The sequence below is a fragment of the Eumetopias jubatus genome, unplaced genomic scaffold (assembly GCF_037043125.1).
Source record: "Eumetopias jubatus isolate StellerSeaLion01/CBP00866 unplaced genomic scaffold, mEumJub1_p1.0 scaffold_1, whole genome shotgun sequence".
NCBI lineage: Eukaryota > Metazoa > Chordata > Mammalia > Carnivora > Otariidae > Eumetopias > Eumetopias jubatus.
Window position 1 is genome coordinate 112021316 of NW_028274807.1, and position 6011 is coordinate 112027326.

A 6011-nucleotide genomic window follows, 5' to 3' on the forward strand; every position below is an offset into this window, starting at 1 on the left:
GATCATTGACATCAGCTTCCAGTGGTTTTTCCTCCTTGGCTCAACATCTGCCATTGATTTTCATTGAACTCAGTTCATGAAGCTTTCTTCAGAAGGAGCTGAAGCTCTGCCTGGCCAGTGGAAAGGAGCAGAGCTGACGTGGGGCCACAGCAGAGCCTTCCCCTTTGAGAGGTGGGGGGATGGGGCAGTGAGGTGCCAGGGGCTGGGAGGCAGCCAGGAGTCCTGGGTTTAATGGCAGCCCTGCCACTGACTCACTCCGTGACCTTGGGCTTCTTGCTCAAGCTCTTCATGCCTCAGTTTCTTCACTTCTCAATAAGGACGACAATAATAGCACAACTACCCTACGGGTTGTGGCTACTAAAGGGGTTTGACGCATGTCAAGACTGATTTCCACATCAGGTCGCATGTTCTGCCAGTGTAAGCTCGAAATGGGTGGCAGCACCGGTGAGCGGTGATTGGGGGGGCGGGGAATGGGAGGGTTAGCCGCCTTGCTTGCTGCAGGCAAGCCAGAGAGCTCAGGAACCTGCCTTTTCTTTCCTCTTCGTTTTTAACCCTGAGGATTATAGAAATCTGCCTCTGCATTCCGGCTTTTTCTACACAGAGGGGATAATGTCAGCGAGTAGAAGGAAAAAGCCGAGGAGTGAGCAACGGGGTGGGGGGTGGGGGGTTGGGGGAATGCGGGGGGGGGGGGGAGGGAGGGAAGGGACATTGGGTGTGGTTGTCTTCATATAGGTGCTTTGAAAGATTATATAAAAATGCTGATTTTGATTACGATATTTTAATTGATCATTTGCACTAATTCAGGTTAACATGAATGAATGAACAGGATAAATTGTGACATTTAAAAAAATAACAAAATTCTCATGCTTTCAGTTCTACATAGGAACTTGAGATTAGCATCCCAAAGCCTCCCTTCCTGGATGCTGTTAGAATTAGTGAGGTTTGAAGCACCGTGGGTGAGAGTGGGACTCTTACCCTCAAACAGGCAGATGATCTGGGTTTAGATCCCATATTTTTCATTTGCTGTTTATGCGGCTCTGGGAAAGTTTATTTTTTCTAAGCCTCATTTTCTTCTTTCTTACACGCAAGGAGCTAATCATAGTTTCTATATCATAAAGTTGTGTCAGGTTAAAAAAAACAGACTTAGATAAGGAAAAACTTTATTCAAAAGGACTATTGCAACACGAGAATCTCCAATCTCAGGAATCTGCAGGCGTCTCAGAAACAAACAGAAAAGGCTTTTCTTTTCCAGGCTGGGCTAAGCAGAGCTTGGCAGCGATGGGACGTTGGGCAAGCACATGGCATGCTCGCCAGGGTCTGACAGGAAATGTGTCTCCCTGTGGTCAGCCGATTCCCCGGATAAGCTAATAAAGGGACACTTCCGTGCTTGCTCAGGCTTGGGGGCAAGCAGAGGTCAGGGGCCTGGGGGAGGAGAGAAGCCTCCCTGAAGTCTGGTGAAGACAGAGCAGCATGTAAGGCAAGGGCAGTCGTGAGCACTTGGGTCAGTTGTTTTGAGGACCAAGTGAAATCATGCATGTATATTACTTACCAAGGTTTCTGGGTATTACCAATAAGTTCTGGGGTTGTTTATTTTTTTAAAGATTTTATTTATTTATTTGTCAGAGAGAGAGACCACAAGCAGGGGGAGCGGCAGAGGGAGAAGCAGGCTCCCCACCGAACAGGGAGCCCGATGTGGGACTTGATCCCAGGACTCTGGGATCATGACCTGAGCCGAAGGCAGACGCTTAACCGACTGAGCCACCTAGGCGCCCTGGGGTTATTTTTTTATGACAAAAGCTTGATTCTCAGCTTGAGAGTGGCTTTTTCTTTGTTCTGAGCAGAATAATTCAGTCATACCTCCATGACAATGATAATACCCATCCAGAGCACAGTTACTATGTTCCAGGCCCGGGGTTGAGGAGAGGTCTGAACTTTGATAAGATGGAGTTTCTGAGCTCAAGGCGTTCTCAGTCCAGAGGGAAAGAAGGAAGTGTTAATGGATATAACAGGGAAGGGCAACCATTCTGACATGTACAGGATACCATGGGAGAATTGGGGAGGGGCTGTCAATTAACTGCGGGGACTATCGGGAAGGAAGAAGCTGGACAAGGGGAGCCCTGAATGAAATCTGGGAGGATAAGCAGCGTTCACCCTGATGAGCAGGAGGGAATGAGCATTCCTACACACACGGAACAGCATATGCAAGAACAGGGTCTGAAAGAGTGTGTGGGGCCAGAGACAAGGATCCCTAGGTTCTGGGCAGAGCGATGCTGGGTCTGCAGGGACCCGTAGGGGCTGGGTGATGAAAGCCACTGAAAGGGTAGGGGCGTGGTAGGTTCTGTAGTCAGGACAGTCCTCTAGGGTCATTCTCCTAGTTCTGTGTCTGCTTAAATGCCGATGACAGCACTCTTGAGGCCAGGGTTCCAGGAGAGCCATGCATGGAGGACTGGAAGAGTTCAGGCCGGCACTGTTGCTTTGAGATGCCCGTGAAACATTCAGAAACAGATATTTAGGGGCGCCTGGGTGGCTTAGTCTGTGAAGTCTCTGACTCTTGGTTTTGGCTGAAGTCATGATCTCGAGGTCTTGGGATCAGGTCCCACGTGGGGCTCTGGGCTCAATGCAAAGTCTGCTTGTCTGTGTTCCTCCCCCTCTGCTTCTCCCCCTGCTTGTGTGCTCTTGATCTCTCTCAAATAAATAAATAAAATCTTTAAAAAAAAAAAACCCCAAAACCCAAAAGAGATATTTAGCAGACAGGGCAGTGGTCTGGGCTGGAGATAAAGACACAAGAGTCATGAACATAGTCATTAAAACCACAGTGGTGAAGATCATCTGGGAGAGTAGTATTTAGACCAAGCAGAGCAGTGCTCTGAAGCCAGAACTCGAACATTTAAGGAGCACCTTCTTTTAAATGTGTATATGTCACTTTGGTGATAGGTAAATATTTGTTCATGTATGTTTATGTATGTATGTAAACATATGTTTACATACAACCAGTAATTACTAAGCACATTCTACGTGCAAAACACCATGTTGGCTTCCAGGAAAAAGAACTGATGGTTCTTCTCAAGCAGCACATGATCCAGACCAGTGATTATCAACTATGGGTGACTTTGTCCCCCAAGGGGATATCTGGCAATATCTGGAGACATTTTTGGTTGTCAAAACTGAGGAGGGAAGGTTGCTAGTAGCATCTCCTAAGTAGAGGTCAGGGAAGCTGCTAAACATCCTTCAGGGCCCAGGACCGCTCTCCCCACTTTGATAAAGAATTATCTGGTACCAAATGTCAATTGTGTAGAAGTTGAGAAACCTTGATCTACACTAAAACAGCACATGTGCACACACATGAAAACAAACAAACAAAAAGCCCCATTCCTTTCTCCAAGCTGGAGATGGTGGCTTTGTAACGTGTCAACTTGGCTAAGCCAAACTACATTTGCCTAAGTCGCTTTTTGTGTTTCCTATTGGGGCACCCACAAGAACAACTCTTGCAAACTTTGGAGGGCTGAAGGGAGGCAGCAGCATTTTGTAGCTCATACAAACTCATCTCATTGACACAAAGCAGCACCCGGGCCCTACAACTGCCCTACAGCCTTCCCCAGTATCTCCTCCAGCTTCACTGACCCTTCGGGTGGGTAGGGTGTGTTTAGCTCCATGACAAAGGGCCCCAGCTTCTGGGGCTGCAGCTCAGGTGGGTTCCAGCTTGTTCTTGCTCTCTCACGCTCTATATCCCTCTCCTCTTTCTGCTGGCCTGCCCTGTGGACCTCAAGCTCCAGCCTCAGCCACAAAGACAACACTAGCTAGCTAGCTCCCGCAACTACAAAGGGCAAATCCTTGTGATATGGATATATATTTATATATCCCTCTACTGACACAACAAATTTATTGATTGCCTACTATGTCCTAGGGCCCCTATTAAGCACTGGAGGTACAGACTTGAATCAGATACTGTCCTTGCCTCAAAGAATTTGTCATCTAAAGTGTGAAGACATAAGTCATGTATTTGTGAAATCAACACAAAGTTGGCAACTCCCAGAAGAGAAGTTTCTAGACAGTCTAATGACCAAATGTGTGTGTGTGTGTGTGTGTGTGTGTGTGTGTGTGTAGGAGCATCAACCAAGGTAGGGGCCCATACATCTTTGTTTTCTGTCTCTTCCTTTTAATCCCTTTAATCCATGGTAAGCATTTTTCTTTAATTTTATGTTAATTGGATTTGAAAAATGGCCTTTTGTGTGAAAGCTTGTCAAAGAATTGTTTTAATTCTTCATCTATAAAATAACGAGATCAGATTTGATGATGACTATAATTTCTTCATTTTCAAGTTCTGAATCAATGAAAACCCCTGAATAAGGAATCGATGCCCTTTTAACTACATTCTTATTTCCTTGTCAGAGAACATAGGTGAATCAGTCCTAATGGCCTGATGTCTCTGAACCTCTGGAACATCATTACCTGTGTCACCCTTTAGGATTTAATGTATAAGGCATCATATTAATTAATATTAATCAGTAAAGTGTGAATTCCCAATGGGCTGTAATGGGGTCTGACTTATTTTTATCCTTGGTGCCTGTCAGTCTGTAGTCTAAGTCAATGGTTGCTCAAACTGGCTGGTTTTTAGCATCACCTGGTAGGCTTTTAAAAACTAAATAACAAAAGACAGGCTTTTATGCCTTATACCTAGATTTTCAGAGGCAGTAAGTCGAGGCTGGGGCACAGGAATCATAAGAGGACATTTTTTAGGTGATTCTGTTGATCATGGTTGAGAACCAACATTCTACATTGACTTGAAACTGTGTGTGTATGTGTGTGTGTGTGAGTGATCTTAAGTGCCTATCTGCTCTCCTTTCTTCCTTCTGCCCATTACGTGCCAGATGGGGTCTTGACCTGATCCCAGACTTCTCCCTGTAGTGAGGGCAGAATCACAGCCTGTAACCTTCATGTCTTCAGTGCCCAGGCCCCATGGCCAGCACTCAGGAGGTGACTGTTAATCGCTTTCCTGACGACTGTGAGAAACGTAGTTTCAGTGTGCCTGACCCACATAGTGCAGCGTCTCAGCTTGGCAGGTCCAGAAGTGAGGCTCTCTGGCGTGTACCTCTTCTGAGACCCTTTTAATTGTATGTTAGTCATGTTGACAATCCCACGGGCCTCCTTGTTTCACCTTGGCGAACTTCAAAATTTCTTGGCTGATGGGTTGCCTTTCAGCAGTAGGGAAATGGAGACTTAGAAAGTAACTCTCCCAGGATCCCCAGGCTGGTGTGTGGTAGAGCTAGCGTTTGAACTCAAATCAACAGAATGGATTTGACTCCTTATTAGTGCCTGACTCATAAAACCAAACTCTATGTCTTAATATAACACATAGAATTAATAATACCTATTACCTTAATCCTGGTCACATGCTGACAAAAATTATCACTGAAGTCAACTTTTCTAAAACATTGTTTTTTTTTTCATCAAAAGAAGCCATTTGTAGAGAAGATGAAAAAAAGTGTGGTAGTCATTCAGTCTTTTCTCCTTCCTCCCAAACACACACAATCTTTATTATATCACCTTTGCAAATATAAGCAGGCTCAAAAGACTAGTCACAAGTAATTCAAAGGCAATAGGCCAAAAGACACCAAATAAAATTATTTATGATACATCAGTCATTCTGTTTTTTCTCCTAAATCTTGAAAACAAAAACTGGTCTTAGTTTCTCATTTTTAATGTGCTTTCCTCCGTTGAATTATGTAAAACTTCCAAAGATATAAACATCTCTATATACAAAGAAGCAGTATGGCAGTATATGTAACCTTACACATTTTTCCCTCAAAACAAATTATGATAAATCTGCTTTGAACCTGTTCTAGAAGGAAGCGAGTCTGAAAGATATATAAACCTAACTTAAGTGGCCAAACTATTTTTTATTTGAAAAAAGCATAAAAATCTGAGTTGAGCTAAGTTGCTTGGAAAGTGGAAGGAATAACTCTGCTCTCCCTAAGCTTTGTCAGTTAGGACGCAGATAGGAATTGCCAACC